Genomic DNA, 12,969 nt, shown 5'->3' on the forward strand with positions numbered 1-12,969 from the left:
TCTATCCAATTATGCTACGCTATCATAGCTGACCATCTCAATGACACAAAATAAAATGGAAAAGCAGAACCTCTCGATTCCTTCACTATTACTAGTCAAAATATTTTTATTTTTCCACCACTCCCCTATAGCAGTCTTTCTAGAAACAATGTCCATGTTTTTCAATATTTTCATATTTAAATTTAAAAGTACCGTACTAGTAATACAAAATGTATGATACATCTCAAACCCTCTTTTATGTAGCTCATTCAGTTTCTTTCAAGCATCTCTCCAGGGGAGGAGTGGGGTGTCCATAGCATTGCCCCCCCCCCCCCAACAAAGAAGAAAAAAAATTAAATTAAAATATAAAATATATAAGTAAACCATTACCCTAACCCTCCCTGAAGAGACAAAATGTCTGAAAGAAACCTTGAGCTCATCCTCGCAGAGATCAGAAGTAGCCAACCTCCATGTAGGTCAGCAAGACATTTTTGGATGCCAACTGTTCTTTCTTGATAAAAAATTCCTGTACAATCCTCAAGGTGTTTAATATATTTAAGTAAATACTGAGTGTTGATGTGTCAGGTTTTTTATCATGATTTGCTTTGGTGAAAGCTATGATGAGCGATATGCCATTGTGTATAAGCAGCACAAACACACATATTGAAGCTGGTATTGACACCATTGGTGTAAGAATCCCTCATGGACCTCCAAAAGACAAGTGATCTCACTTTGTTACAGCTATTAATGATGGTGTGCTTGTGTTACTTTATGATTAATTTCTAAATAGTGAACACCATAAAACTACAATTTAATGATTTAAAATCATTACCTGTATGTATTTATATATGTGTAGCCTCTATGTGTTTATTATATTAGAGGTGTAATTGCCGGCTTAAAAAAAGATAGCCTTTTCCCTGATGAAATAAGAAACAAACTGTTAACAACTGAGAGTTAAAAAAAACCTGATGCATGTACAGTGTTCAAAAATAAATGTTTAATAATAACCACAATTATTTACATTTATTCAGGTCTTTTGACTTATACACTATTTTACTGAACAATAATTTTTCTTTCTACTAATGATTATAAAAGTGCTTATGCACGCTTTCTAAGATTTCAAGATCAGATGATTTTATACTGTTTTATACTAAATTAAAACATATTAACAGGTTAACCTTAGACTAAACCTACTTAATATTACAAATTATAATTAAAAAAAATAGGTATAAATGCTAAACATTTTAAAATGTGCAACTACATAATGCTAACCTTATTCATTATGTATGTTTTCTATAACTAATCTTAGAGAACATTAATTTTTAGTTATTTAATTCCATGGTTTTCTGTTCAACAATCACACATTTCAAACAACTTAGCTCTTGAATCAAAGGCATCCACACTCTCTATAACCCATCATTCAAACATAAGAAAACATCAGTAACATTTACAGGCACATTAGCTCTTTTTCCTCTCAAAGGGGTCAGTCCAGACAGTCATATCTAAAAATAAAAAAGAGAATTATATGGCAACATTGCAAATTTTAAAAATCTAATAATCTTTTTAAAATACTAAAATGATTTAATTTGTCTTTCTCAGTTATGTTTCTTATTTTCACATTAGCAATTTGTATCTAAAGTAATGTGTTACAGTTAAAATAACATCAAAACTGGGGTTAATCTAATTTCTTCAATGTCTGACTGACAAAAATACTAGTTCACTAAGCAATTACGTAATAATCTGGTACAAGGGACAAAAACGAATTCATATAAAACATCTTTAATAGTACTAATTAATAAAATTAGGGAGTTACAAAATAACATACTTCCAGGCTGTATCTTTTCTCTATCAATATCCTTTCTACCAATACTTTGAACCTCCTCTGTTGAATAAAAATAGCTTGTTAGTTTTTAAATTTATATCAACAAATGGCATACATTACACATGTGTGTGCATGGTATGTGGCCTGACCTACTGAAAGGAGATTGTTTATATTATTGTTTTGAGTTTATATATAACTCAATGCAACAAGCCCGCCGGTTGGTTGAGGCCGCGCCGGGGGGACGTTCTGACCGGGATTCAAAGGGACGACTCGAAATATCATCCAAATATAATATGTCAACTTAATTAGTCTAGCAGTACTAACATCTTATTTTATTTTTGAATTGCGACACTAAAAACTACAATTTAGATGACAATTGACTAGATTTAAATTTTGAACAGGGCCTACTTTTTTTCAAGGTGAATACTTTTAAAATATTTTCATCGAAATGTCTGGAGTCTAGATTTAGTTAAAGTAAAGGAAAAGAGACTAAAATTAAAACTTCGTTAAGATTAAGAAGTAAACAAAATGTCACATTTAAAAAAAATAAAACAATAAAAATTAAAATTGTCTAGTCTAGGCCTAAATTACACTAATATTAGGCCAAGCCCTATTATAAAAATATAATTTAATTACAATTATTAGTTAAGCTAACTACTAATAAACTAACAATAATAAATAGATCAATTAGATAATTTATTAATTAATAAGATATAGGCCTAGGGCTAGGCCTATATTATATTATATAATATTATATATATAATAGGCCTATATTCCTATATATTATATAATTTAGTTAGGCCCTAAGATTTTTAATAAAATTATTTTAAATTAAGTTAGAATTACTGAATTCCCAGAATTAGATCTAGAATTCTCTTTAAGTTCAAGTCTACTCAGTCTCTACACTACAGTACAGTTAAAACAGTAACAGTACAGAGAGTACAGTCTATTCCTTCAGTCTACTGACTCTACTCAAGTCTACTGCTTACTAAAGTAAAGTTACTTACTCCATGGATTAGGATTCAAATAGGGTGCTATAATTATAGGGTAAGAAGCAATAGCGATTCCTCCAATAACTGATCCAACCATTACTATAGATTTCAAGTTCTGTCTTAGTTCGTTCATCTTAAAAAAAAAAACAGAACAAATCTTTTTGTAGAAATCTAAACCTTCAAACCCTCACATAGGAGGAAAGTGGAGAGCAACTGATTTGTTTATTCGACCTTTACTTGGAATAGTTTCCCCTTAACTATAGTTACGGGCGGAATAAAACTTTGTTTACAATAATATCCAAAATATTAAATACATAAATAGAACTAGTAATGCATTTTTTTAAAAACGTAATGGCAGTACCGTTTACATCTCAACAAATGTATTTTAATTTAGCAACAACGGTTTTATTTGCATTTAATAAATTATGAAGCGTTATTTATTATTTAATATTAGAGGCGTTGTTGAATTGCCAGAATAGTATTTAAAGCCAAAATAATTTATGTTATTTAAAAATAATTGCCATACAAATATAAGGTAGATCTATCTCCTGTAAAAACCTATTTTATGCAACATCCCTACATTTCTGAAGCTTAATTCAATCAAGTATAATGTTTTTGTATCAAAACATTCTATTCTTACTTGTTTCGAGTGTCTAGATCTAGTATTCACTGTTTTTTTTATCAAAAGGAATTCTACAGTCTGCTGAGGTTATTGCACTAGATGATGTAGATTTAAAACCATTATATTTACGTTGATAGACAAAATGTTATTGTTTGAATATATTATTCCATTAGAACATTACTAGATCTACCAAAATACGTTTTTTTCTCTTGTTATGTGGTTATACATTTCTATATATTTTAGAATGTTTGTATAAAAACTTTTTTTCTTTCAATCTATAGTATTACCTGGTCGTTCCGTTAGTAGGCTATTGAGTAAATATTAATCTGCCAAGTTCAGTGTCAACAAAACAATTTTTTTAAAAGAATGTTACAGATATAGACTAGATTTCGAGATTCTATTTGCTGTTTTTATTTAGTCGTACATTTATTTCTTAGTGCTTTATAAAACTAAAGATCTTTTGCCTACGTTGGTTATCATTCGTACATCTTTTATTAGATGTAAGTGGAGGAAAAGCTTAATAATCCATTTTTGGTAAGCATTTTTTTTGTGTCTCACTCACTGTTCAGTGTTTGTTTGACAGTCTACCACTACTCACTAGTCTACCAGTTTTCACATCTCTGCCTCGCCTTTCAGCTTCTAAATTAGATCTAGATCTAGAATCTATATCTTGCATTTTAATAGATTAGTTAGTAATACTAGTAGTCTAGTTTTAAATTTAAGTGGTACATCAGAGTAGTACATCTAAGACATTCTAAGAGTCTAAGAGTCTAGAGAATCTAGAGATCTAATTCTAATCTAGATCTAGTAGTCATCACTACTAGACTTAAGTACTAGATCTAGACTAGACTAGATCTAGTAGTTATACTACTAGACTAGACATACTAGTACTACCTACTACTATAACTAACTAGTCTTATTAGAATATTAGCCTAATATTTAATAATAACTTTAATTAGATTTTCTCACCAGGCGTAAATTAGTTAAATCTAGATCTAGGCCTAAGCCCTAAATCTAATATTTAGATTTTCTCACAAAATCTAAAATTGGATGATTTTTTAGATACTGATGTCCGATAATAGACTCTTCCATAAAATAGGTGTGTTGGGTTGTAGTATTGTAATGTCGACTATTAGAAATTAGGGTTAGGCGTATGGTAGGACTAGCTAGGGTTGGGGTTAGGGCTAGCATTGACATTAGCTAACACAATGTGTGTATCTACTAAGGGGTCATCCATTTATGACGTCCACCTGGGGGGGGGGGGGGGAACAAAATTGACTTAAACGGACGCGTGTGGCTTTAAATAGGGAATTAAGTTTACTTTTGTGGACAAGGGGGGGGGGGGGATTCCAAAATCCAAAACAATTTGTGGACATCATAAATGGATGACCCCTTAGTAGGCCTATTTAGTTAAGTTAACTACCAGTTACCTAACAATCCTTTTTTAAAGAAGATTCTATTATCGGACATTGGTATAAAAATTCCCCCCTAAAATGAACTAAATTTTCAATTTAATCATGACCACTGAATAATAGGCATCCATATTTAATCCATCCATAAGGCACTAATTTTGAGGTTTTTAGTTCCTTTTAAACTTAAAACTAAAGACATACCATTCCATAATAACCTATGTTTTATCACTCTTACTTTTGAGGCCACAGAAACCACTAATTGGTTTGACTTATTAAGTAATTATTTACCAGAGTTCCTCACTAGTGATGAACCTAATAGGGGTCAAGTGGTTTTTAAAAAATAAAACAAATTTGGCTGTGGTATGAACGCCCGTCTTGTAAAAAAACAGTTCACAATAGGCTATTTGATTTCTTTTTTCGTAGACTGATAAAACAATAAAGCTTTACTTTCTCGCTCATTTTTGTACCTATACCGTTGATATTTGAAATTTTTTATTAATTGTAATGAAACCAATTTTTTAATTTAGGCTCCATTCTCCAAATGCTTTTCCTTGCCACCTATGGTTTGTTTTTATAACATAAAAACCTTCCCATTTTGCTTGTGGTAATCATTTTAAACATTAATTCTAAGAAGGTAATTGGAACTAAGATGAAAAATCGTCGGAAGTCATGCATCCGGTTTGGACGCCATATTGTCCATTAGCAATCAGCCACGCATGTAGGCTAGCAAACAATTCTATTAATAGTACTTTATTTTACATTTAAAATAAATAGTAATGTGAATCAATTTATTTCAAAGCATCTAGGCCTATTAGTCAAAAATTCAATAGGTCTCTAAAAATATATATATCTAGGCCTATGCATGAAGACAAAACATTGTTGATGATGACATTATTAATAAGCCAAAGTGGAATTTTACCATTTTGTTTTTGAAGGCATTTTTTGACTATTTAAGAGTGATATATTTATAATAACTAATCATCTATTCCTACATGTCAAAAAAATGAACAAAAAATATTTTTTTCTGGCGCAAGAGGGATACATGTCTATTTATTTCTATCTCACATCAAAACAACACTGAGATTTGCTGAGAATAGCAAAGTTTCCATTAATCATAGTGAGGACATTCCTTTACAGCCAAAACTGCACATTGGCCCCCAGTTGTTATTTGGGGTCAGGGGTCACTACTACCCTACAGCCAGAGTACAAACTAGTAATTTGAGTCTGGTGTAGAATGTCTATATCAATAGTCTATTAGTAGTACTAACTGTTATCCCCCTTTTTTAGATAGCAAAAATTATGTTATAGTGGCAATATTACCTTTTTGGACACTGGTATGGGGTCATCCATTTATGACGTCCACACGCGGGGGGGGGGGTCCCGAAAAAAAACTGACTTTTGTGGACGCATATGGACTTTTATAAGGAAAAAAATTGGATTTTTGTGGGGGGGGGGGGGGGGGTCCAAAATAAAAAAAAAATGTGGACGTCATAAATGGATGACCCCTATAAAGTATAAAACATACTCCACCAAAAAAGTATAAATAAATCTGAACTTATCGATGATCACTCACTTAGGTAAAAATAATTCTTATTTGTTTACAATAAGCTTCACTTGGCCCTGTAATAATAGTATTACTCTAGCAGACTTTAGTTAACTAGTCTACATAGCAGAGGCCTTTCACTAAATAGACTAATTCTGATTGAATCTAAACCATTCTGATTCAAAATTCTAAGCAATGTTAAACTCCATGAATTGTTATATTATCTTTCCTTAAACTTAGTTTCTAAGTTAACCAAGCAAAATTAAGTCTTGTAAAGGCTCTGAGTCTATTCTAAATTAAGACTTGAGTTGTACCTTAATTTAGACCTTCTGTCATTATTAATTCCCTACTCACAATATTTTATCACTGATTAACCTAAGTAGGCTCTGTTATTTTGTTTTGCAAGTTTAACTAATAGTTGTTGTTAAGTGTATAGTCCATTTGGAATAAGATCAGTAGGTTCTCTTATTTTAATTAATAAGGGAAAAACCATTTTGGTTTGGAGTAAATCTAAATGCTTTACTCTTAAATGCTGAACAGGCTTAATTTTTTTTAGATTGCAATAGGCTATTGACCAAAGTTACAACTGTAAAAAATCTTTTCAGAACATTTAGATTAAACATGTTATGTTCTTATTTTACACAGTGTAAATCAATGGGGTCGCAGTAGCTATTTATCTAAAAATAGTGTGACAAGTGCAATACCCACTTGTCTTAACTTTCCCCAAACAACTTACTTCTTCCACACCTCCACCCCCCACCTTTTAATAGAGCTTAAAGCCAACCAAGACTTTGAGGTCAATGTTCACAGGCAGTTCTTGAACCTCACCATCACATTACACATTAGAGTGGTGTGTTGTATTGAATCTTGCATGAACATTTTTTAAATGGGAAGATGGCTATCACAAGTAGTGTCTGGTTTTGGCAGTGGAAATATTTGTTTTTATTTAGTGGTAACCTTTTTTCTGGAAAGAGTTTGATACATTTTGTATGCATATTTTGTGTTTTAGTAACCATTACAATTATTGATGTTAAAGAAAGACTTTATAAACGGGTGTCTACATCATAACTGAATATGAGTTTTAAAATATTATCTATCCTTCTTAGCAGATAAATATCAATCAAAATCTGCTTTGTGTCTATACAATTTATTCTATAAGTTTGTAATACAATATGATTGTGTTACTGTTGTCATGAAACTTATAAAGTGTCAAAAATATGCATGGGATTGGAGGATCTATTGCTTTATGAGCTTTGTGAGTGGACTAAATATGCTTCTATCATTCATACTACTTATTTAGACCAATAATACACCTGTTTTAGAGACAACCATGACCATTAAGATATTTTTTGGTATTGCTTTTACATATCTGACTGATAAAATCTTACTGAATTATCATTAAGATGTTTGACCTTCTGTCTGTCCCGACACTGTAACAGATTAAAAAAATGGTACAAGTACCACTAATATCTTGGTTGGTGTGGAGTGTTGAGGACTTCACGCTGCTTTAAAGGTGACGGATATAAACATTCAAGACACTTAGTGATACTATTATTTCAAGAAATACAGTCCCCAACATTGAGATTTCTTTTAAAAGTTAATCAAACCCATGGTTTTGTTGCCGAAGTAGCATATTTCATATCCATGTTGGACTTTTTATTTCCGACTTTTGTAACGGCATTAAACTTTAGACACTATGCTTAATGGGCTTCAGAGTTTAATTGTGCTGTGTATAAATCTTAAGTGTTTTGCACTATTAAAACACCTACTTAAATTATACGAATTGTTTTCATTTGCATTGGGCTGATACTGGTATGGTTAGCACTTATAGCGAGATCTTGATGCTTTGACTTTTCGCCAGTCTCTCAGACATAATATATAATGTGTTGTTCTTAAGCGTGTTACATTGTCCCACTCAGTGCTGTAATACCGATGCGTTGGTTTAGCCTGCTCTGCTATTTTCTCACACCCCTGTGGCCAATAGGGCGTTGACCTTCTGGATGTTGAATAAAACAGGTGTCAATATAGTTGCGTTTTTTTTTTTTAATAATTCGAAAAATTGTGGCATAAATAGTTCTAGTGCTATGCATTATTTCAATGTAATAGGCTTTATTGTTGTTTTTTTCTTTTTAAAGTCACAGTGTTATAGCACTATGTATTTTTAAGTTAACCCAGTTTATTTATTTTTAATAATATAGATTTTTAAATAAAAGGGTTGAATATTATTTTTAGTTAATAGTTTAACCTGCCAAAGCCTTGCTATTGAATTAGGCCGGCCAAAGCATAGCCACTGAATTAAGATCGACCAAAGCCTTGCCATCAAGTTAGACTGACCAAAGCCTAGCCTATTGAGGTAGATCGACCAAAGCCTAGCCTATTGAGGTGGATCGACCAAAGCCTAGCCTATTAAGGTAGTACTATCAAAGCCTAGCCTATTGAGGTGGATCGACCAAAGCCTAGCCAATAGATCGACCAAAGCCAAGCCCATTGAAGTAGATCGACCAAAGCCTAGCCATTGACTTAGATCTAACAACAATTTACCTGTGATCGATAGATTTCGAGGCAGCTGCACACGTTAAACCATGCGACATTTAAGGCTCAGATACTGCCATATTGATCTTTAATGATGGCTACAAGTTGTCTGCCCTAATGGAACTACTCAGTTGGATCTTTCTTTCACTAGCCGTTCTTTTCACTGGTTCTCGGTCTGTCTTTAGCCAGTTGATGCGTGACGAATTATACGAGGTTTTTAGATATCAATTGTTATTTCATTTAAATTTAAAGTTTATTGAAATATGTATGCACGGAGATAAAAATGTTTTGAGAAATGTGGGTGTTATAATTATACACAATATTCACGGTTAGTGGGTTGCTAGGCCGGTGTACCATTTCGTGAGTAGACAGTGGATAACGTAGGCGAGTGTAACATGTCGTGATTAGACCGTGGATAGCGTAGGCGAGTGTAACATGTCGTGATTAGACCGTGGATAGCGTAGGCGAGTGTAACATGTCGTGAGTAGACCGTGGATAGCGTAGGCGAGTGTAACATCTCGTGAGTAGACCGTGGATAGCGTAGGGGAGTGTAGCATGTCGTGAGTAGACCGTGGATAGCGTAGGCGAGTGTAACATGTCGTGAGTAGACCGTGGATATCGTAGGCGAGTGTAACATGTCGTGAGTAGACCGTGGATAGCGTAGGCGAGTGTAACATGTCGTGAGTAGACCGTGGATAGCGTAGGCGAGTGTAACATGTCGTGATTAGACCGTGGATAGCGTAGGCGAGTGTAACATGTCGTGAGTGAACAGGCCGTGTCTGTCCTGCTCATAAGGACACCCTCAAGTTGGGCACGTCCGCCCAGCTCACACTGAAGTTTTCAAGTCGGGAAAAGTAATGTATGCCTTATAATCAATTGTTAAGCCGAGGACACAGATTGAGAGAAACACTACTTCACCCCTCCCCCACCGCCCACGTATTAACCGCCAGATCTGAAGAGACTATATCACTTAAATTTTGCTTTTTAATCTGTAAAGTGGTATAACCATATGTAGAGAGTGTTGTGTGTTTTAAGGAAGCTTTGTTGTTCTACTAGTGAGACATTAGCTAGGGACACACTGGGGTTTTTATATTCAGATCTATTGTATGGTTCACCGTGACTCCTATAGAAATGTTACATTCATAGGGTCACGACCCTCCATTTCCGAAGACATTAAATCATTCGCACAGAGAATCGAGTTCGGCAAGTCGCCCATTGAGAGGACCTCCCCCCCCCCCCTCCCTCCCATTCCTATTTTAATATCCGAGCCCAAGGTAGGAATCGCTCGCATTATTTCAACTGTGGACATTGAACACTTCCAAACGATTGTGATTCAACCCAAATCGATAGTTGAAGTATGGTCTGCGCGGCTGGGTGTATGAGGGCCGACACGGACGAATTACGGAGGTCAAACATTTGCACACGGGGCGAGACCTGAAGATATTATATGGGGTCGTCCATAAATGACGTCACACTCGTAGGGTGAAGTCTGTAATTTTGTGACGGTGTATGATGAGGGGGGGGGGGGGGGGGTTCAGATGGTGTGACGTTACTTTTTTGCATTATAAAAAAAGCAATGTTAGAAAACGAGTTTCAGCCGTTATTTCGCGTTTTAGAAAACTGTTTTAATAAATTGTAGTAGGAATTGATAAAAATAGAGTTCAGACAAGGTTTTGGAAATATCGATGTTTTAAGAAAAATTCAACAGCAATTTGGTGGGGGTTGTAGGCTGAGGTGTGACGTCATTTTATGGGGGGGGGGGGGAGTCTGGCTTTATGTGACGACGTGTGACGGAGGGGAGGTAAAAATCGTCAAAAAAGTGTGACGTCATTTATGGATGACCCCTATGTTGTGTTGAAAGAAGCTAACAAGGATTATATAAGCGTGTGTATTTAACATTCAAGCCAAGCCAGAAAGTGAGATCACATTGCGAACGTCTGAGAGAGTTGGTCACGTTCATGCGTTTTCCCATATCCCGTCGTTCCCTCCCTCCCGGGGCGATTCTATCCCCAGTTAGCCCGTCTTTTACACTCGACGTGGAGGAAAGTAGTCCTAGTACACGACTCCCCGGCCATCTCCCGTCATTACTCCAATACCCCCAGGTTGTGGGATGTTTGATGCTTGCTGGATGGTAAATGGGAATTGTGTCGTCTGTCTAGACTGTCTGTCTATATGTCTGTCTATCTGTCTATCTATCTATCTATCTATCTATCTATCTATCTATCTATCTATCTATCTATCTATCTATCTATCTATCTATCTATCTATCTATCTATCTATCTATCTATCTATCTATCTATCTATCTATCTATCTATCTATCTATCTATCTATCTATCTATCTATCTATCTGTCTGTCTGTCTGTCTGTCTGTCTGTCTGTCTGTCTGTCTGTCTGCACCCATCTATTTTTATCTATTTTGTTTTACCGTTCTGTCTGTCTACCTATTTAATATCTGTGTGTCTTTTGCTCAAGCCAGCTATAGATTTATTAAATACTTTGCTCTGAACAATTTTTATACAGTTATCCTTTCAACAGGAAAACGCACACAAACAACGCGTAGCTTTTAATAGCTGTAATAAGTAGTTCTAAAGATCTTTTTTTAATTTTTAAAACGTGAGTCACAATCAACATGTTGAAGGTTGTGTAACCGCTTAAGCTGACAATGATTCATTTGGTAGAATACATTTCGATTACCTGTAGCTCCTTCAGTATTTTATTACTATATTTTTATTAACACTTACGAGCTTATTTGTGCACCATGTATGTTTAAGCTGTATGTGTGTAGGTTTACCTCTGCCTGTTTAAAAACGCCACTTAGTTTATCGCGACTTCCCCTATCGTTAGCAGTGTAAGCTTACATCAGAAATGGTGGTTGGTTTTTTTTTCGCGTGGAAAAGCCTGTTGTTTAGGATTAAATAGCAGATAGGCGAGTTGTTTTTTTTATGTGCTGTGGTGACTTAATTTTAACATGAAGCTTAGTTGACGTTATAATTATATCATATATGTTTTCTTCTCGACAATTGTACGTACAACTTCTATGAATTTCTATTAACTGCTTGTGTGTATTCTGTCAAATTTTCTGTTTCTTTATTTTTAGCAAAACTTTTGAAAATTTTAAAAAAAAGTTCTTATGAAAATGTAAAAAAAAAAAGATATCCTTGTTATAGAATTTGTTTTTAGGCTTTTTTTTAAAAAAAAAATTACTTTTTATAAATTACTTTTTTTTTATTACTGAGTTACAGTGCTGAAAATGCCTCTAAAATCTTGTAGATTTCTCTTTTCTTCTAAAACGTTAAAAGCCAACGATCCACCCACTCCCCGCCACCTATTCCCCACACGCTTTTGTTAGTGATGTACGATCTCCGCTATTATGACGTCACAGCATCATCTCCATAACACAATTAGACAATGGGAGGAATCGTGTCCTATCTGACGAGGGAATACAGCACATTGTTGTGTGGGATTTCCAAATTATTAGAGCACATGAACTCCAGTGTGGGTCAACCTATTGTTTTTTCTATTGAATGTATAGTATCCTGTCTTAGCTTTATTTTGTTAGAGTTCGTAGCACGATACATACAGCACATTGTTGTGTGGGATTTCCAAATTATTAGAGCACATGAACTCCAGTTAGTGTGATGGTCAACCCATTGTTTTTTCTACTGAATGTATAGTATCCTTTCTTAGCTTTAAAAGAGTTCGTAGCACAATACTGCAATTGTTCTAGAACGTCAAATGTTACTCATTAATGTTTATATCATGTTGGTCAAAGTGTATGATTTTATTTGATTTACATTTTTTTTAAAGAAAATTCATGATAGTATTGTTCACAAAATTTTGACTAACTGACAGTAAGTTTTTGTCTAATTGTTATGTTTGTAAATTGAAACATCGATATTTAGGAGCAAAGTGTATGGTGCCAATATGGAGTCATGGTACCGGATCCCATGTAGTCTATAGAGCTGTACTATATTTTTCAAATCTTTCAGAATTAACTTTGCTATACTTTTTTAGGTTATTTACATATGATCTCAAACTTTGTTTTTGCTGTCGCCAGACCATCTTG

At 34.2% G+C, this 12,969-nt stretch overlaps 1 protein-coding gene and 1 long non-coding RNA gene across 3 annotated transcripts in view; one reads left to right on the forward strand and one right to left on the reverse strand.

Moving 5' to 3' along the window:
- Positions 1–12,969, forward strand: part of LOC131940822 (putative protein phosphatase 2C T23F11.1) — a 32,054-nt gene that overhangs the window by 2,717 nt on the left and 16,368 nt on the right. Inside the window, exon 1 of one of the 2 annotated variants that reach the window (XM_059299674.1) lies at positions 3,720–3,949. The exons of the other annotated variant lie outside the window; for it this stretch is intronic. The gene's annotated coding sequence lies outside the window, so the exon portion shown is untranslated. Of the gene's footprint in view, positions 1–3,719; positions 3,950–12,969 lie in introns of those variants that run through there. 2 annotated transcript variants of the gene reach the window in all.
- Positions 957–3,249, reverse strand: LOC131940823 (uncharacterized). Its single transcript, XR_009386584.1, has 3 exons — positions 3,155–3,249; positions 1,805–1,861; positions 957–1,481 (listed from the first exon to the last, which is right to left on the reverse strand). It is a non-coding gene; the product is annotated as an uncharacterized LOC131940823 (long non-coding RNA).

This window comes from Physella acuta, unplaced genomic scaffold (assembly GCF_028476545.2).
Source record: "Physella acuta isolate Inbredline_101_S28 unplaced genomic scaffold, ASM2847654v3 ptg000332l, whole genome shotgun sequence".
NCBI classification, from domain to species: Eukaryota; Metazoa; Mollusca; class Gastropoda; family Physidae; genus Physella; species Physella acuta.